This window comes from Palaemon carinicauda, chromosome 37 (assembly GCF_036898095.1).
Source record: "Palaemon carinicauda isolate YSFRI2023 chromosome 37, ASM3689809v2, whole genome shotgun sequence".
Taxonomy (NCBI): domain Eukaryota; kingdom Metazoa; phylum Arthropoda; class Malacostraca; order Decapoda; family Palaemonidae; genus Palaemon; species Palaemon carinicauda.
Genome location: NC_090761.1, coordinates 36,953,833 through 36,976,332, shown reverse-complemented (window position 1 = coordinate 36,976,332; position 22,500 = coordinate 36,953,833). Strand labels below are relative to the sequence as shown.

Here is a 22,500-nt window from a genome sequence, read left to right as displayed (position 1 = left end):
GACAGAAACCTCTAGAAGTGAGGAGGGTAAAAATGTGGTTAGGGTAACTAGCAGGCAGGGAGGCGTCTAGGTTTAAAACTAGAAGATAATTTCAAATACTTAGGATCTACTTTAAGGCACACGGGAGTGTGTGCTGCTGCGGAGGAATGTAGAATATAAAGACCTTGAGTGAAAGAAAGTGAAAAGTCAGGAACGGTGAGAAAAAAATATTTTACCATATTATTGTTATGATTATCAATAATTATTATTATTATTATTATTATTATTATTATTATTATTATTATTATTATTATTATTATTATTTCTAGCTTAGCTTCAGCCCTAGTTGAAAAAGCAGGATGCTATATGCCCAAAGGCTCTAAAAGAAAAAAAATAGCCCAATGAAGAAAATAAATAAATAAACTACAAGAGAAGTAATGAACAATGAAAGAAATATTTCAAGAATAGTAAAAACATTAAAATAGATCTTTCATACATGGACTATAAAAAGAGATTAATGTCAGACTGTTCAACGGAAAAACATTTAGATCATTAATGATAGATGGTTCACATACATAAGAATTAGGAAAAAAGGGGAAAGTGAAGGTAAAGTGAAAAGAAACGACGATGTTTGGGTGGATATTTTTATCTCACTGAGGAGAGGTTTAAAAGGGAGGAAACTGAGAAGATAGGAAAGACAAAATTGGGATGGGACAGAAGTGCATTACGGGTAAGTGACGAGGAGAAAGTGATGAGGGAACCTGTTAGCAATGGAAGGTCAAAAGGGTTGCAAAGAATCAGAGGGCGTGATGATGGGAAGGAAGATGTGTTACAGACATATATACGTACAGGCACATTCATATATATATATATATATATATGTATATATACACACACATATATATATATACATATATATATATATATATATATGTGTGTGTGTGTATATATGTATATATATATACAATCTCTCTCTCTCTCTCTCTCTCTCTCTCTCTCTCTCATTACTTACTCTTTTCCTCCTTTACATTTGTCATCAACTCTCATTAAATAAATGAGGACGAACATTCTGGTTTTGTTTATTGTGAATAAAGAAGAATTTCAGAGAAAAGGCAAAAGAGTGACAGAAACCTCTAGAAGTGAGGAGGGTAAAAATGTGGTTAGGGTAACTAGCAGGCAGGGAGGCGTCTAGGTTTAAAACTAGAAGATAATTTCAAATACTTAGGATCTACTTTAAGGCACACGGGAGTGTGTGCTGCTGCGGAGGAATGTAGAATATAAAGACCTTGAGTGAAAGAAAGTGAAAAGTCAGGAACGGTGAGAAAAAAATATTTTACCATATTATTGTTATGATTATCAATAATAATTATTATTATTATTATTATTATTATTATTATTATTATTATTATTATTATTATTATTATTTCTAGCTTAGCTTCAGCCCTAGTTGAAAAAGCAGGATGCTATATGCCCAAAGGCTCTAAAAGAAAAAAAATAGCCCAATGAAGAAAATAAATAAATAAACTACAAGAGAAGTAATGAACAATGAAAGAAATATTTCAAGAATAGTAAAAACATTAAAATAGATCTTTCATACATGGACTATAAAAAGAGATTAATGTCAGACTGTTCAACGGAAAAAACATTTAGATCATTAATGATAGATGGTTCACATACATAAGAATTAGGAAAAAAGGGGAAAGTGAAGGTAAAGTGAAAAGAAACGACGATGTTTGGGTGGATATTTTTATCTCACTGAGGAGAGGTTTAAAAGGGAGGAAACTGAGAAGATAGGAAAGACAAAATTGAGATGGGACAGAAGTGCATTACGGGTAAGTGACGAGGAGAAAGTGATGAGGGAACCTGTTAGCGATGGAAGGTCAAAAGGGTTGCAAAGAATCAGAGGGCGTGATGATGGGAAGGAAGATGTGTTACAGACATATATACGTACAGGCACATTCATATATATATATATATATATATGTGTGTGTGTGTGTGTGTGTATACATATATATATATATATATATGTGATTATATATATATATATATATATACATAAAGAAGAATTTCAGAGAAAAGGCAAAAGAGTGACAGAAACCTCTAGAAGTGAGGAGGGTAAAAATGTGGTTAGGGTAACTAGCAGGCAGGGAGGCGTCTAGGTTTAAAACTAGAAGATAATTTCAAATACTTAGGATCTACTTTAAGGCACACGGGAGTGTGTGCTGCTGCGGAGGAATGTAGAATATAAAGACCTTGAGTGAAAGAAAGTGAAAAGTCAGGAACGGTGAGAAAAAAATATTTTACCATATTATTGTTATGATTATCAATAATTATTATTATTATTATTATTATTATTATTATTATTATTATTATTATTATTATTATTATTATTATTTCTAGCTTAGCTTCAGCCCTAGTTGAAAAAGCAGGATGCTATATGCCCAAAGGCTCTAAAAGAAAAAAAATAGCCCAATGAAGAAAATAAATAAATAAACTACAAGAGAAGTAATGAACAATGAAAGAAATATTTCAAGAATAGTAAAAACATTAAAATAGATCTTTCATACATGGACTATAAAAAGAGATTAATGTCAGACTGTTCAACGGAAAAACATTTAGATCATTAATGATAGATGGTTCACATACATAAGAATTAGGAAAAAAGGGGAAAGTGAAGGTAAAGTGAAAAGAAACGACGATGTTTGGGTGGATATTTTTATCTCACTGAGGAGAGGTTTAAAAGGGAGGAAACTGAGAAGATAGGAAAGACAAAATTGAGATGGGACAGAAGTGCATTACGGGTAAGTGACGAGGAGAAAGTGATGAGGGAACCTGTTAGCGATGGAAGGTCAAAAGGGTTGCAAAGAATCAGAGGGCGTGATGATGGGAAGGAAGATGTGTTACAGACATATATACGTACAGGCACATTCATATATATATATATATATATATGTGTGTGTGTGTGTGTGTGTGTATACATATATATATATATATATATATATGTGATTATATATATATATATATATATACATATATATACAGTACATATATAATTATATATATATATGTATATATACATATAATGTGTATGTATGTGTATATATATAAACAGTATATATATATATATATATATATTTATATATATACACACATAAATATATATATATATATATATAGTTATTTACATATACTGTATATATATATATATATATATATGTATATATATATATATATACATATATATAATATAAATCTTTTTGTATATTATAATTATTTATCTATTTATTTTTATCATAATTATTATTATTATTGATGTTATTATTAATTATTAGCTAAACGACAAATCTAATTCGAAATAGCCTAGTTTATCTCATGTATCAATTCAGCTAAATTCTTATGCAAAAGCCTCATGATATGTACCCTATTTTGTTACTGTCGAAAACCTCGGTCTAAATTAAAGCATTCAGTACACAACACTGGAATTTATAATATAGATATGACTATAGTTTCGTTGTAATAACTATAATGACATTCAGGAAAGTCTGTGTGTAATATAATACAGAGTGTTTGCCCTCAGATGTGCGATCGAAATTAAATGTAAGTGAAATCCATTTGAATTGCCCATAAGACTACTCTTTAAGTTTTTGCTATTGGTACATGTGATGTCTTGAGAGGTTTATATTCAGTTTTAAGAATTTAAAATTAAAATATACAATCGTGGTACTTATTAGTAATATAATTATAAATATGATAGAAATCGACCAAAAATGTGCAAAGTTATTTCATGTTATTTTTCTTAATATTACTCTTAATTTAAATTGGTGAAATGTATGAAATAGTATACGAAAATATCTGCAGATGAATTTTAACAAAACAGTCTTTCACTTCTAGGAAGCTAGTGAGGAAAATAATATAATGAAAAATATATACGCAATTATGATAACACTGACGACAATATCCAATGGCATTTAATATGTTAATAATGTTTAATATCAGAACATGCAGATCTCTTTCAAAACAAGCGGATATATCTTTGATATATAGGAAATTTCTAATTATTTTGCCCTTTGTCAAATTTTTATATTTTATAGTTTCTCAAGATATTGTACTCGTTTTCTATGATATGCACTACATCCCATTTTCTTTTCTCCTCCAGGTAACATCATGTGTGAATAATCCCCAACCTGGGCTGCCGGCCAGCCAGGAGCCGGGGCCCAGGGTACATGGTTTTACGTATATCTACAAATACCGCTATTTTAAGGGTAAGTAAAATAAGCTTAGTTTGACTGCATGCACAGAGTATACTTATATTTATATCTCTATCTGCATTTTACTCTATTTTTACCATCTAAATTACTCACATAACTTCGTTCGATTACAAATTGAAGTAGATATTGATGTCTATGTATTTTTCTATCTACCCACACGACATTCGTTTTATACACTTGTCTACCAAGGCCAAGTTACCCATACATTTTTATATATGTATATATGTGTATATATAAATATATATATATATATATATATATACATACACACAAATGTATGTGTATACAGGATATCCACACACACACACACACACACATATATATATATATATAAATGTGTGTATGTATGTATGTATATCATATATCATCACACACACACACCACACACACACATATATATATATATATATATACACGCAAGTTATTTTCTGTGTGTACAATGGACTTTTTGCGCATATTATGAAACATTAAGCCCCCATGTAATGAGATAGGTAAATGATAAAACAAATAAATACATGTTAGGTATATTTGTTTATATAAATTTTACGGAAAGATTTGGTTGAATTCAAATAATTTAGAGTAAAATTGATAATGAGTATTCACTTATACCAGTTGTTTCTACATCCCATTGCATCTTGAATAATCTACTATTATCGGAATCATAATGAATTTGTACGTACAGATCCCCTAGACTTTTCCATTGTGTTTTTTAATCACAATGGTGTCAAGCCTCTTCGCTTTCTCGTTCTTGTCTCTCTCACTCCCTGTATCTGTGTGTATATATATATATATATATATGTATATATATATATATATATACATATACATATTTACAGATTCTGTATATATACATATATTTACATATTCTGTATATATATATATATATATATGTGTGTGTGTGTGTGTGTGTGTGTTCATTTCATAATTAACACAACATAGAAAGGAAAGCAACAACAAAAGCAATAATAATAATAATAATATAATAATAATAATAATAATAATAATAATAATAATAATAATAATGATGACAATAACAACAATAATAATAATAATAATAATAATAATAATAATAATAATAATAATAATAATAATAACAATAATCTCATTATTCATTATTTTTATGATTATAGTAATTATATTTATTATTAAAGTTATTGATTAGCTTTAATAATAATAATAATAATAATATTAATAATAATAATAATAATAATAATAATAATAATAATAATAATAATAATAATAATAATAATAATAATAATAACATTATCTTCATCATCACCATCACTGTAATTTCCCCAAATCGATCAGGTGTCATTTTCTATTCGCGAACGTATCCTGTCACGCCCCGAGGCCGAAGCCGGGGAGTCGAGCGAGTGCCGGTCTGTGGTGATGCCATTTGGTGCCACTGACGTCTACTGAGGGGGGATGGGGCAAAGGGGTAGAGGGAGAGGGAGTGGGAAGAGGGGGGGGGGGGAGAGAAAGAGGATAAAGCACATGTGACCCGTTTCTGACTATTTTTGGTCGATTCATTTCAACAGCAGATCGTTTCTTATTGGAGGGAAGCACTGTGAGCGTTCGCTGTTGTGCTTCGTTTGTTTCATTCATTTGTTTCGTTGATTTAGCGAGATTTAGGTTAATGTGGCATGTAATGTACAATTTACTCTCTCTCTCTCTCTCTCTCTCTCTCTCCTCTCTCTCTCTCTCGCTAATAAACTATAATAATTATTTCTTCATTAATATATATTATCAAATAAACAGGTATACACATGTATGTATATACAGTTTAAACACACACACATATATATATATATGTATATATATATATATATATATATATATATATTTAAATGTGCATACTAAATAGACCCAAATATGTATATGTATATATAATTCATCAAGTATATGCATAATTATGCATATACAGTATGTATATGTATATATATATATATATATATATTCATATACATTTATATATATATAGTTATGTATATATACTGTATATACATACATGTGTATGTATGTATTATATATTATACCATTACAATGATTACTCTTATAAATAAAAAGAAATAAATTGAGATTATGAAAAGTAAAATGACACTTTATCTAAAAAGAAAAAAACTATTTAATCAGCTGGTCCTACCAGAGTTAACTTATGCATCAGAACACCATTCATATTCCATTGGTCTGTCATATATCTATCGAGAAAAAACATCAAAGGAACATCTGCCACTTTCATATTTTATCTCAATCATGAAATTTTTTATTTTCGAAGTTCGTTGTAGTTTGTGAAATGTGTATGCTAATTCCTTTGGGGGTCAAACTATGATGTCAAACGTAAAGGTTGCCTATTGTTGACATGTTACATTAATAATTTACATATGTATGTACATGAGCGGGCGTGCATGAGCGTGTGTGTGTATATATATATATATATATATATATACAGTATATGCGTGTATGTGGACACAAAACAATTATTTATATTTCCGCATCTATTCTTACTTAAACTCTTAATCTACTATCCCCAAGCTCAAACATTTACAATGAAGTACTTTAGCCAGTATGTAAGTTGCTTGTGAAGCCCCATTTGCCATTCGACAGTTAATCCAAGGAACTGTGTTTGTTGACTCTGTCTTAGTTTTAATGGTGCCATTCGCATGGATTAGTCAAGAGCCGAAATCAAACGCCATACAAAGTACATGTCGGATTAGTCAGACAATGAGAAAAAGCATTCCGGAGTGCAGTTATGGTTTTCGCTTTCTATTGTTGTTGTGTCTTTTTATAAGTGCTTTTCTTTAAGTAGGTCTGTGGGTGGTTTGTCTTCTTTTAGATGTCCTTGCACTATTGTAATTAGGTTTCTCTTCATCAATGTATTTAGAAATTGCAATTATTTCCATCACTGCCTTTCCGATCTTCCTCATCTATAATTTCTGCAACTTTTATTTACCGTATAGATAAGAGTTCGGATTAAAGAAACATTTGGGTATCAACCAGCTTCTGTGTGTTGAATGTGTATGTATATCCTAATCGCCTAGTTTATGTACTTTAAAGTAAGTTTAAAAAGTCAAAGTATTTTTGAGAGAATAGAATGATATCAGAAAAACAATCATACATACGCACACACAGATACACACATATCATATATATATAATATATATATATGTGTGTGTGTGTGTGTGTGTGTGTATATATATATATTTAAATATATAAATATATACATATATACAGTATATATATATATATATATATATCCGTGTATATATTTTCTTATATACATATATATACACATATATGTGTGTGTATCTGTGTGTATCTATGTGTGCATATGTATTGATTATTTTTCTTATATAATTCCATTATAAATATACACACACATATATATACACACACATATATATATATAGACATATATATATATATATATATATATTTAAATATATAAATATATACATATATACAGTATATATATATATATATATATATCCGTGTATATATTTTCTTATATACATATATATACACATATATGTGTGTGTATCTGTGTGTATCTATGTGTGCATATGTATTGATTATTTTTCTTATATAATTCCATTATAAATATACACACACATATATATACACACACACATATATATATATAGACATATATATATATATATATATATATAAATATATATATATACATATATATATATATATATACATATATATATATATATATGTGTGTGTGTGTGTGTGTGTGTGTGTACATATTAATTTGAATGTTAATACTTTTGTGTCTGAGCATGTGAGCTACATATGCCAGTGTCTCAAAGGTATTTCCTTTGAAGAACCAAGAGTTTGTAGAAAGATAAAGAGAGTAATACAATTGTCTCGATACTTGTTAGAGTATTTTAAACTTTTCATTCCATGTGTAAGAAAGATTCAAATCACTTCACTGAAATCAGGGGTTCCATCTATCCTCCTTGATCTGTGAATCTTTCTGACCTGTGTTTTAACGCCCAAAATATTTTCTTCTTCAAAGTTTGTACATCTTCTAAGATATACTGTTATCTATTCTGAGATATATAAGTGGAGAGAGAGAGAGAGAGAGAGAGAGAGAGAGAGAGAGAGAGAGAGACGATATTCTATGAACTCCATCAACAAAATGGTAGACCCTCTTAAATTTAAAGGACATATAATTTAAAATCTTCATAGGACACACTAACTAATCATATGCAAAGGCCTTCAGAAACAGTTATAGACTTTTAGATTAATATATATATACAGTATATATATATATATATATATATATATATATCTAGACATGTATCTATTTACTTATCTAATAATTTCTGTTTGAATATAGAAGTATTATTAAGAAACATGTGATTGGAAGACTATAATATTATATTCCACTCTTTGCTTTTGATGCTAACAGCGTGTAACTCATTTGACTTGAAGGAAATGCTAAATATCCCTGAAGGATTCAGAGGGCAACACGGATCGAACTAAGTAGTAATAACTTTTTACTGTACGAAAACAGTTTTCCTACGTACAGTTTCAGGCATGATAATTCATATAACTACTGAAAGCTGTATAGGACCTCTCTTAGAGAGAGAGAGAGAGAGAGAGAGAGAGAGAGAGAGAGAGAGAGAGAGAGAATCCTAGTCTTGTGTATGTTTACAGCCAAATTTAGCCTGCATTGCTAATCTGATTGTACGTTTGGCAACTGCGAATATCCTCAGAGTCTATAATTTTGTCTATTTGGGCATTGAACTTGGCACATATTTATACTTTTTTTTTCTCTCTTCGCATACTTTCTCAGGAGTTTCTTTTTGGGAATTTTTCCTTGGGAGATTCGTTTTCCCCTCTGGTGTCACTAACTTAACCTCTCCACGGTATGGAATTTATTTATCTTAAAATCGAGTTATATACATATATATATATATATATATATATATATACATAGTAGTGGTTGTAATAGAAGTATATATTATATACTTCTATTACAACTACTAACACTACTACTACTACTACTACTAATAATAATAATAATAATAATAACAATAATAATAATAATAACTTAATCATATATATATATACTTATATATAGAGTAGTATATATACACACACACACACACACACACATATATATATATATATATATATATATGGGTTTTACGAGCACAGAAAAACTTCAAATACATGATTGAAAGACTAAAACGTAAAACAGTATTCAGATCAAAATATGAAAGTAGACATGGATCAATAACTAGATTAAACAAAAAAAAAGTATATTGGTATATGTAAGAGGCATAGTTAAGTAAAGAAGGGTTCTCTCCCTTCCTTGACAATACACACACAAACACACGTACACACAGGCACTCAAATAGAGGAATTTTAAAATTGTAAAAGTTCAGGATTAATTATTACACTATCTCTGTATTAAAAATAATGTCTTTTTTTTTTTTTTTTTTTTTTAAAGATATTCAAGTATAATCACCTGGATTTGTTTTCCTTTTTTTTAAGCAGCGTACCCAAAGAATTTTTACAGGTCAAAGAACTCAGGCATCGTTTTTTTTCTTTTAACTTGAAATGTTCTTGAATATAAAACAGGTAGAGAAATGGAGACAAGGAAAACATAGTCTTTAGTTAAACATGTCTTTAAATATAAAGGGTACAATAGCTAGTAGCAAAATGACGACACAAGGTACATATGAAAAACAAAATCCATCCCCGACCATTTTTACATTTCACGTGACTGTCCTGTCCGAAAAAACATTCGCAATCTGAGTTTTATAGCATTTTCGAACTCAAGGTGAAACTGAAACAAACCCGATTTAAACAAAGATGAAATTAGATCGATGCTTCACGTTCAGAACGAAGGTGATGATTATCTCTTTTGCTGAAGACCCCTAGTTACCCTTCTTTGGTGAAACCAGTAATGATACTTACCAAAGATTTAAAAGGACTTGTAACACGTATTTACCAGTGACTTTGACAACGGTTTAATGAATGTCTTTTATAAATAGAAATAACAGATAATATTTCACATTTTGGAATTGTTGACCCTTGATTAGAATAGTCAGATTGAAATGATAGGTTTATTTTGGAGGCAACCACCTTAATATGCTGGGTGTATTTAGTACTTAGAACGAGGTCCTCTTTCTTTCACAAGAATAGTGAGGCAAAGCCAAAATATCACAGTAGAGCACTTTACGACCTAAAAAGGAAATGCGTTCTCCAAATCAGAATAAATTATACATTAGTCAGTGGATACTAACCATACACAGCTATGGTGACTGTCTTCCATTATATGGCAAATATACAACAAAAACAACACCAACAGCAAATGCAGCCGTTTCTAGTCCACTGTATGAATGAGACCTCAGACATGTCCTTATTCGTGTCTGGGATGTGGCCATTTTCATTACCACGCTGGCCAGTGTGGATTGGAGACTTTAGTCTGATAAGCTCACAGCAAACTAATCTAGTATGGGTGGCCATAACTAGTACAGCTTTGCTGATCATGGCCATGCACAAACTCTTATACCACGTTAAGGTATCTCCATTCAGAGGGGGACTATGAGATATATACTCACATACAAATATCGACAAATGTAGACTTCTAGGGGGAGAGGCAAGATTCATTCAGCTTTCAGTGACATTTTGTCATATTGAATCAGGAAAACGAAATACGTTCATGAAAGACACAGGTCTGTTGAAAATTAAGTCAATCAAGGTTTTTTATCAGGTTTGTGCGTTGACGCAAAACATTTTGAAATTGAAGAGTTTTGTTTTTCAATTTTTGTTGAAAGAGAATTAGGATTGAACATTCCCATAAAATCAATTGATGCATCGAGAATACGTAGTAGAATTTTCAAATCATACATTCTAAAAAATAAAAACTGTCAATAAGGAGCACTGGCTATAAATTTAAGAAGTTATACCCATTGTCCTTCTGTGAAATACGCGAAATTAACTACAACTTATTATTAGGAACGCCTAAAAAATATGAATAATTGCCAAGACTGTATTGTTATAGGATACTTGAATTTACTCTATAATTCTTCACCTCCTTTAAATTACTTACGTCATTGTTCCCTCATTTGGAAATTAGGACTGAGAAACTGATTCACAAATTTGATATGCATATATTCATAGGTAATAATTCCACCAGTAGGTCATATTATAAGTAATATATATATATATATATATATATATACATATATATATATATATATATATAAATGTGTATATTTATATATATATATATATATATATATGTATATACATATATATATTTACACCTTATATATATGTATATATGTATTCATATATATATACATATATATATATATATATATAGCCTATATACGCAAATACACACACACACACACACATATATATATATACATATATATATATATATATATATTCATATATATACATACATAAATATATATATATATATACAGTATATATACATATATATATATATATATATATGTGTGTGTGTGTCAGTGTATGTATGCGTTTGTTTGTTTGGTTAAAGCAAAGAATATTTTCTTTTATGTAGATAGTAACATTAATACTTATTTCGAGTTTCAACGTCAAATTACGAATATCATTTTACGGTCGAATTAAAAAAAAATAGACCCAAGATAAATAATAACTATAAAACAGTGACAACGAAACAGGAAAATATTTACTGCTGTCAAACTGGAATGACATCTCCTTGAATTGATTTTCGAAAATTCGTACTACAAAACAAACAACACAACAACAGGAAACTAATTATCAGAGCATAGTAAATAAAATAAGGAATAATTGTTATCTTTAGCTTCCCCCCGAATTAGCTCATGCACCATCATTGCTAACTATTGCCTCAAACAAAAATGTTCGCAATGATGCCAACATTTGCCTTCTGCATTCTATATCTGTACTCCTGTCATACTAAATGGCTAATTTCAAATGCGTGAGCATATGGGTGATGGGAGATGAGTAACTTTCCATTTATGGTAACGACATTAGGCTTATGATAAGAGGTATGGAAGTTTATGCTCATAAGCCTGAAAATATTATGGACTTCTCTAGGCCTAAAAGATTTTAGAGGCGAGAAAAATAGGGGATTTACATAATTCACCAATGAATTATAGTTGAATTATATACGGATAACTTCTATATTGGGAAACTTTTACTAAGTTATGAATTATAAATTGTATTAAAATTCATGTTTAAAAGTTAGGAATTATGAATATCTATATTATATATCACATAATACGTCCTGTAATTATATATATCGTATAATAGCAATCAAATACAGACATTTAGAACAGCAAAGAGACCTAGATTAAACAAAACCGTTACACTCTTGTGAAGATAAATCAGGAATGCCAGTGGAAGGTTTAAGAATACCCATATTGATTTTTAAAGGATAAAGATTCTTGTCCTTTTTCTTTATGGTTTCAGGAAATATATTGATTTCAGAATTTGACTAGAGTTACGAATATCAATCATAGTATTTTTACCATAATTTTAGAAAAAGAAATTACCACAAGAGTTATATAAATCAATTTGCTTACATATCATAAAAATATCCGTTAGTAAAATATCTGAGGCTAGCCATTTTTTGAGTAAAATATAATTGAAAAATAAGATTATAGAAAAGTGTAATCAAAGGCAAACACTCATTAATTTATCCACAAACACGCCTATATATATATATATATATATATATATAGTGTGTGTATGTGTGCTTATATACACTATATATGTTTTTATATATAAGAAGGCAAATATATGTTTTTATAAGTATGTATATACGTATATATATATATATAAATATATATATATATATATATATATATTGTATATATATATATATATATATATATGAAGTAAACAGTACACTTGCATATACACACATATGCTCTTATATATAAGTACACATACATACATATATATACATACATATATATATATATATATATATATATTATTATTATTATTATTATTATTAGATATCACTATAGAAGAGAGCATTCGTTCGGGGTTTTCCAGCCGGCAGACACGAATGACAGAGTTGTAATTTACTACCCAAGAAAATTCCTATTAATCAGAAGTAATTTTGCGAGATTCTCGTAACTCTGGAGCAAATGATCAAATGTGGCACAACTCACTAAATAATTATATTTGGAACCATGTGGTGTAGTGGAAGGTTGTTTTCATACCATCTCTCTCTCTCTCTCTCTCTTTCTGTTCGTCCTCTTTCTATCTTACTTCAGTTTCTCTCTCTCTCTCTCTCTCTCTCTCTCTCTCCACTATAGGTTGTTTTCATACCAACTCACTCTCTCTCTCTCTCTCTCTCTCTCTCTCTCTCTCTCTCCAAGAATTCCTTTGGTATTTTCCGTTATTCTTTCTTGTAATGCTTCTCTCTCTCTCTCTCTCTCTCTCTCTCTCTCTCTCTCTCTCTCTCTTTCCACTATAGGTTTCCATCTTTTTACTTTGTATCTCTTTCTCTATTTTCTGTATTCCTGTTTATTTCTTATATATCTTACACTTTTTATCTCTCTCACTAGTAGTTTCCCGTCATTATATCTGTTTCCTATCCCAATCCCACAAAGAATAATTCTAATGTCATAACCTCCTTCTCTCTCTCTCTCTCTCTATTCTCTAATCATTCTCATTACCTTCCCCCTCATTCTCCCTCTTTCTCTGAGTGTTCGACACCTCTCGATCGACCTCTAGATTCGGTGGCGCCGACGACGAAGGCAACAGCTAAGAAGAAGAAGAAGAAGAAGAAGAAGAAGAAGAAGAAGAAGAAAGCAGGTTGTGATGCTGTGGCTGCTGCTCCTTCTCGACCGAACGCGGAAGTTGGCTTCTTCCCAGACACACTCAGGATTCTGTCCATTTGAGTTGTCCTCTCTCTCTCTCTCTCTCTCTCTCTCTCTCTCTCTCTCTCTCTCAGACACATATTTTTACTTACTGGTTCGTGAAATGTCTGTACCTATTCTCTCATTTTAATCGTTCTACTCTATGATTTTATGTATGTATAGAAATCACGAAAGCTGACACGTAATGAGCATAAAATATATATTATAGACACGAAACGAAAAAGAAAAGACATAATCGGAGTTAGTACTTTCGTCCATTTAGTGACATCGATGGATTCACAATGAGAATATATATACAAAAACATAGTATCTATACATACATAAGAATTGAATCCCACAGCTATCAGTTTCTTGATAATTCCAGATAAGTCAGATTTTAAATAATGCCATAATACCGGATTAACGGAAAACATGTATGTATGTATGTATGTATGTATGTATGTATGTATGTATGTATGTATGTATGTATAAACGATTCTCTTTCTCTTACTTTCTTCCAAGAAAGACAGTTTTTTGCATATAAACCCATACATATACACTTTTATATACAGTTTACCTGTGTAATCGCTTGCCTTCATTTTATGGCCATTCTACTTTTTATAAAATGAAAAAAAAATGCTTAATCGTCTTATCTGGTCTTGAGATCCTCGCAAGCGTATGTTAATATGACGTCAATAGAAGAATTGAATTAAATGGAAACTGATAACAAAGTGGTAACAGTAAATGGAAAATGTCTGAATATCAGTAAGAATATTGGGGTGTGAATGCTAAGAAAAAATAATTAGATTATGTTTACATGATTAATGATACTAGACGCACATTTTTATTTGGTTATTTGTAATAAGTATTTCCTGGTAATGATGCATGGGATTTTTCTGTTTATTAAGAGTTTTTTCAAGGTTTTTTATCGTTAACACAAATCCTTTCAAAAGGCATATAATGTTGCAATTCTGTATTTCTTTTTCATGTAATGTTTCCTCGTTGACACACAAATATATATATATATATATATATATATGTATGTATATATATGTATATATATACATATATATATACCTATATATGCATTTATATGTATACATATACAGGTATACATTTATATATATATATATATATATATACCTGTATATGTATATATATATACGTATATATATATATATATATATATGTATATATATATATATATATATATATAAATGTATACCTGTATATGTATACATATAAATGCATATATAGGTATATATATATATATATATATATTCACTAATATAATATTGCAGCGCTCTATTTCATAAATCATTAATGTAACAATATGCAGCTGTTGCGTATAACATCATAGTTTGACCCAAAAAGGAATCAGCATACGCATTTCACAAACTACAACGAACTTCGAAAATATGAAATTTCATAATTGAGATAAAATATCAAAGTGGCATATGTTCCTTTGATGCTTTTTACTCGATAGATATCTGACAGACCAATGGAATATGAATGGTGTCTGACGTTCTTGTACGTCAATACCTGACCTCCAAGTGACATATAGAATGACATGTATTTGAAGAAATTACATCTTGGAATAAGTAAGTCGTATGCCTTCTCTCTCTCTCTCTCTCTCTCTCTCTCTCTCTCTCTCTCTCTCTGGGAACTGTCATGTATTTGAATAATTGACTTCTTATTTAAGTAGGCCGTGCTACTTCTCTCTCTCTCTCTCTCTCTCTCTCTCTAAGCACTGTCATATGGTTGAATAAGTGACTTCTATATTAAGTATGTCGTGTGACTTATTATCTCTCTCTCTCTCTCTCTCTCTCTCTCTCTCTCTGATTCCGAGTATTTGGGCAGTCAATTCGATTTTAGCTTCCTTTAAAATATAAGGTTGATCTGGGATTTCTTCTTAACATTCGAATAGTGTATTAATTAGTTAGTCTCCTCCATGGAGAGAGAGAGAGAGAGAGAGAGAGAGAGAGAGAGAGAGAGAGAGAGAGAGGGGGGGGGGGAAGTTGTTAAAAAAGATGATCAATGTATAATTAAGATATGCCACCATCTTTAAATGATTCTTTGGGATTTCAACCACCCTTCTTTGTCTCTCATTCTTTCAGAATAAATATATCTTTCAATTGATGGGGTCCAAAAAGTCAAAATTCCCTTTTCCATGAATTATTTCTATAATCTTAGATCACGCTATTCATTTACTACTCATTTATATTTTTTTATCACTTAGTGGGTGGCAACTCGATTAAAGATATGTCTTTTTCTTATTGTATTTATAAAAAAAAAAATTGAGTCAAGTATTGAATGGGTTTTCATTTGAAAAAAAAAAAAAAACTTTTAATGGTGTATTTTAGTTATATTTAACTATCAAAACCCGGGAGTGAAAGTAAAATAATATTATGGGTTAGTTTTTCGAGTGGTCCATCACACGTCAGTCATTTTCTCTTTGGAGAAAATCCTCGTTTTCTAATAATATTCCCCAGATCTGCTCCGTTCCCAGTGCATTCTTAAATACTTCCTCTTTACTCAGGTGGCTATGTTTATTTTTGTTCAAAGTAAATAAACAGGCAAGGTAAACAACAAAAATATTAGCAGGAAGTTGAATACCTAGCAAACTACAGTTTATGTGTAGCAATTCTTTATGCACCTTATATATATATATATATATATATATATATTATATATATATGTATATCTAAATATATAAATATATATAATATATAGATGAATATATCATGTTTATATTATATATATAAATATATATATATATATATATATATATATATATATATATACATATATGATATATATACATATATGATATATATATATATATATATATATATATATATATATATATATATAAAATATATATAGGTATGTATAACATACTGATTAACATATATGCTATTTACGTGAATATCTATTTATATATCTATATAATAATAATAATAATAATAATAATAATAATAATAATAATAATAATAATAATAATATGTGGTATTTAACCATGAAGATGAGATATATCCGTCTGTTGACAAAGGAAATGCCAACAAGGCTGCTCTGTAAGAATCCACAGAACAACTTAAGTCTGAAGGCATCGGAAAGCATCCTTTTGGCAAACATTTACAACTATTCAGAGGCTAATTCTCACCGGCGACATATTGGTGCAATCTCTGTGTGCAACTTCTCTGGGAGCGCCGCATTTGGTAGAATTTTCAGACATGGGTTTGAAACGGGCAATTTCTCTCGTTTTCTTTTTTCTTTTTTTTTAAAAGACCGGTCAACCGGTCAGCCAACATACCTTGTGTAGTTCAGGTCGGAGGAAAATTACTAGGAACGGAAAATGGATGAGGGCTAGTTCTAAGGGTTCATAGTGTGTGCTTCTGTGTAGATTAGAAATTTCTGACACAACAAATGCTCACCAACATAGTTTGCTGTTTGGTTTTCTTTGGTCCCCATGAACGTTATCACTAGCCTCCTCTTCGTCGATCTGTTTAGCTTCTCAGTCTAGCACTCTGGCTGATCTTTGATAACTGAAGATTTTAAATTTTCGTCGAGAACCTTGGCCTACCTGCTGGTGTTCCTCCAACATGGGTCTTCCATTGCCAACCGTGGGCTTCGTTCCTCCCTACACGATCTGTCCATTGTAACCAACTGATCTGAGACCAACTGTGACGTCTACTTCAGACCCCTTCCTCAATGTCAGACAATCATCCCATTGCTCTTCTAACTATTGCGGTCAATTCTCTCGTTACTCTTAGTAGTGTCTCTTGATATTCCTTTCTTCAAGGCGTGAAGAGATCTGGTTCACTCATCTGCGAGTGTTTCGAAAATAGAATATAGAGTAAATCTTGATTTAAGATTTCAGCTTGCTCTTTTTATCTTCTTGTTTGTATTTAGTGCAAGATTATATTTGTATATTCTATTGTATGGGTTTTCATTTGGTGCTGGCGTTCTGCCTGGCTGTTTGATTCAGGGAAGTTTGTTGTATCTATTCCATTAGTTACTTTTTATTGTGCTAATAAAATAAAGAAAAATATAAGAACAGTATGTATTGGCTAGATGTTTTACTAGATAAGTGTACGCTGTTCCTATTTTTCCCAAAGATTTTGTCATTGACAACTTCCTAAATTTCAACATTAGAAATTAGTTGTACTTACTGCAGTCTTTCTGGGTGTCATAAAATGATTTAAAAGATATTTAGATAATCCCTCTAATTTAGTAAAATCTTCTGTATTGAATTATTTGAGAAATGCCCCACCCAAGTGATTTACTGTATAACAATATTATTATCTCCCTTTTATTCAATAAATGGGAAGAAATATGTAATTGTATGGGCTTCTATATGGAAGAAAAGTCATTTGAATTTCATATCATCCAAGTAAAATCTTCGATACAGTTTACAATGAGAATGATTATTTGATTTGTTCCTTCTCTTTGTCTCTTGGCCATCTAAATCTATACCAAATCATTAAACTTAATTCGTCACATAGTCTTTTCAACTTTTTTTGTTTATGGATTTCATTTATTTTCAAACAGTTTATGCTCTTATTCATTTGGAATACTCACATATTAAGAAATTTTCATACATCATTTCACCCCTTCAATATCTATAATCTCAACTATATCAATACATTACTTTTATATTACAATAGGCTTCTATCCATTTAACCTTACATATTTTTAATTGATATTATGAAATTCTTTTCAATTACATGGTTATTCATATGTCACTTTATTCATATTGTGATGACAATGAAACTCTTTGTTGTAGCTCCTCAAGCTTTACACCATTACTACAGTCTGAAACAAAAACAGATATATACATTCTTTCATAATGTTGCATAAAAACTTATGAAAAATATTATTTGAAACAGACACAAATTCCATTCTTAATAATATTGCATATAAACCTACAATGATAGATAATAAATTCTTACCCTAATGATATATACCCTATTATTCTTAGTATTACTAATAACGGAACGGAAATGTACCCTATTAGAAAAAAAGCGTAATCTTGAAAGGAAATTCTCCGTAAAACAGTACTTTTCTCTACAGTATTTCAGTAAAATAAAGGCAACCGTAATTTGACCATACTTTTCTCGGGTTGGTGACCGTAATATCATTCCTTTACGTCAAAATATCCGTTTTTAAGACAGTAACAATCCTGGAATAAATATTGTTAGACATTTACTGTTTTTAATGCAAATTTCTAACAGTGTAGGAGTACCCCTTGGAAACAAAGCAAGACGATTCTTCTTCTTGGTGGGACAATATTTACACCAAGTTTGAGGAGCGAAACAGAGGAGAAGGAAGGAGCAAACCATGGTATCCTAAGTACAAAATATACCGCACATATCTTTCTTTTATCATCGTTTCTATCTCATTTACGTCTATATAGATTAAATCTCTCTTGCAAATAGCGCACCGATTGCATGGCTGCCTTGTATATTACAGCATAAAACAGTTTTATTTGATCCCAAAGTAAAACACTTTATTTTTCCCAAATTCTTTAGTAAGAATTTCCTTGCATTTGCTTTATATCGTGAAGTATTTATTTCACTTGATGTACAGTTGGAAAGATATTATATCCCTTGTTTTATGTCGTAAAGGACTATATTTTACTGGTTTTAAATAGAAAAATGATTCCTTTCACTTTATTTCCTTTCGAAAAGGATTTCATTTCACTTTTTATATACAGCTGCATATCTTCGTAGTTGATCTTTTTCCTCTTTCGATTGTTATTATTAATGATATAATTTTTGCTATTTACAATCGAAAGCATTTTTTAAAAGCATTTTTTAAAAGCATTTTTTTTTCGCTGAGCGCAATATTCTTCATATGAAGTAATTATTACTTAACAGTATTTTTCTAGAATCTATTACTACCATTTACTCAAATGTCTAGCATATACGTTTCAACAGAAACGAAGAATGCATCATTTTTACTACTAGCTAAGCTACAACCCTAGTTAGAAAATCAGGATGCTATACGCCCTAGGTTCCATCGGGGAAAATAGCCCAATGAGGAAAGAAAATAAGGAAACAGAACTGTGTGCCTCAGTGTACCCTCAAGCAAGAAAACTCTTAACCCATGACTGTGGAAGACCATTGTACAGAGGCTATGACACTACCCAAGACTAGAAAACAAGGGTTTGATTTTGGAGTGTCCTTCTCGAAAAACGATTTACTATAGCTAGAGTCTCTTCTACCCTTACCAAGAGGAAAGTAGCCACTGAAGGTGGTTATTACATCTTACCTATTTACCTTCTAGATTATCTGACTCAACTCACAACAGTGGAGAAAACAACTCTAATTTCCGGAGTATTTACAAACATCCCTAATTGCTAGCTATACAGGACACTAACGAACCCAAGAGCATGTCTACGGTTGACCCAAATTTAATGGCCTGAGTAGGCTACCAACACGGAATACCCACACAGTATGTACCGTGTCGTCTTAAATCAAGCCAGTCGTTTTGAAGAGAATGAAGCGGGTACGCGTAAATACGATGTCTTCTAAAGTTTATAAGACAGGATTGGTGGGACCCCGAGGAGCGATGCTAAAGAGGCATTCAGACGGGGATTACCGTTTTAATTTACGCTGCCTCGTCCTATCGCTGCGAACTTAGATTTTCATTGTTATCTTTCTCTTTCTGTCTCATTATTTGCAAACTTAATTCCGATTCTTGGGTCCGATTTCTTCAGATTCTCATGGTTTTTGTGAGAGTACACTTGGATGGGGCAAACATTTGTGGCTAACAGTATGGACAAATGTGTATATGTCCATTGACTCCTTTGAGATTCGTCCCCGCTTTCCTCTACTGTTTCCTTTGCGCATGTGCAAGGCAAGGACATTGGAACGTCCATCCTAAAGGCTTTAGTAGCTATAAGGGAGTATACCATACCACAATTCCAAATCCAATTTCAAAACTGTAGTTCTGAAATATTCTGAGGTGGATGTACTTTAAGGGCTGCTTTTCTGGTCCAATACAGGAGAACCTACTCTCTACAAGACCTTCACAGTCACTTCATCATGTGCATTCCAAGGCATTCAGCATTTCACACCGCATATTGCTCGTTTATTGTCAAATCCCCACTATCAAAGCACTTAGAGAACTAGAAAGTCTTCAGTTTCCTCTTAAAAGCTTTAATACCTTCAGTCTTTCGGATCTCTAGTGGGAGCTTATTGTATCGTCTCGGGGCCGCATATTTAAAGGCTCTAGATCTAGCCTATAGGTTCCAATAATTGAAACCATCTGTAACTATTCTCGTGTCAACACAGTTTGTTAGCTGTACAATACTTATGTAGCAATTCTCTTAAATATTCAGAACGTCCGATTTTGATAACTTGATGAGTTTTTGTACATATTTTAAATTTAATTCATGCTTTAATGGGTAGCCAGTGTAAATAAATTAGTGTAGGAGTGATCCCTTCTCGCGGTGGGACACCTTTTATGTTTTGCAATTTCTTTAGTTGCACACTTTTAGTACATTGTAGTATATGGAGTTACAGTAGTTAATCCTGGTAATAACACAATAAATCACAAGTTTTTTACAGGATCTTCATCTAGGTACTTCTTTATAAAAGCAATATTTTTAAGATGATAGCCAGCAGTTTTTACTACATTATTTATTTAGATATTTAAAGACAAGTTGCAGTCAAGAGATACTCCTAGATCCCGAACTTTACTAGATATCAGGGCAGAGTTGTTATTTATTTTCATTTATATTTATTTGAATATCACCCAAGTTTCTTAGGATAAAAGGGAATGAGAATGGATGATGTAGCCGGTTGCTTAGTTATTGATTAGTTGTGTTATTGTTGGACTAGAGTATTTGTTAATATCCTAGGCAAAAGTACCACGAGAGAGAGAGAGAGAGAGAGAGAGAGAGAGAGAGAGAGAGAGAGAGAGAGAGAGAGAGAATTGGCTGCCAACCAACTACCAGGTAGACCAACTAGGTCAAAAACGCCGAATCTTTAAGTGTGTCTCTCCACTTATTTTTTTTTCTATTTGCCTTCTCTCAGGGTATCTAACAAGGCATGTGCGCCCCACCCCCTCTACTACCAGTACCAACGCTCCAACCAGCCATACGCCAGATCCCCTACCCTCCACCACCCACCTTAACCCAGGCAACAAGAATTTGTGTCCTGACCGAGACGTTTCCATTTCTTTTTCTTCCTCGTGTGATTTACCTCCTCAGGTCAATGCTTTTTTGGCATCTTTAGGACACATTCCAGAGAGGGACGAATGTGCTTGCTGAAATATAAGCTTTGCTTGTTACCAACTCTCACTTTATCTCATTATCCATGAGCTGCAGATGCTCCTTTATATCTATCCATCTATTTACTATTACTATTATTTCTGTCAGATAATTCAAT

General features: G+C 31.1%; 1 protein-coding gene across 2 annotated transcripts in view; it reads left to right on the top strand.

The window, feature by feature from the left end:
* The window catches only part of tn (tripartite motif containing protein thin), a 99,732-nt gene that overhangs the window by 34,378 nt on the left and 42,854 nt on the right, over positions 1 to 22,500 (top strand). For both annotated transcript variants that reach the window (XR_011041539.1, XM_068361017.1), the window contains exon 2: positions 4,136 to 4,241. The gene's annotated coding sequence lies outside the window, so the exon portion shown is untranslated. The remainder of the gene's footprint in view (positions 1 to 4,135; positions 4,242 to 22,500) is intronic.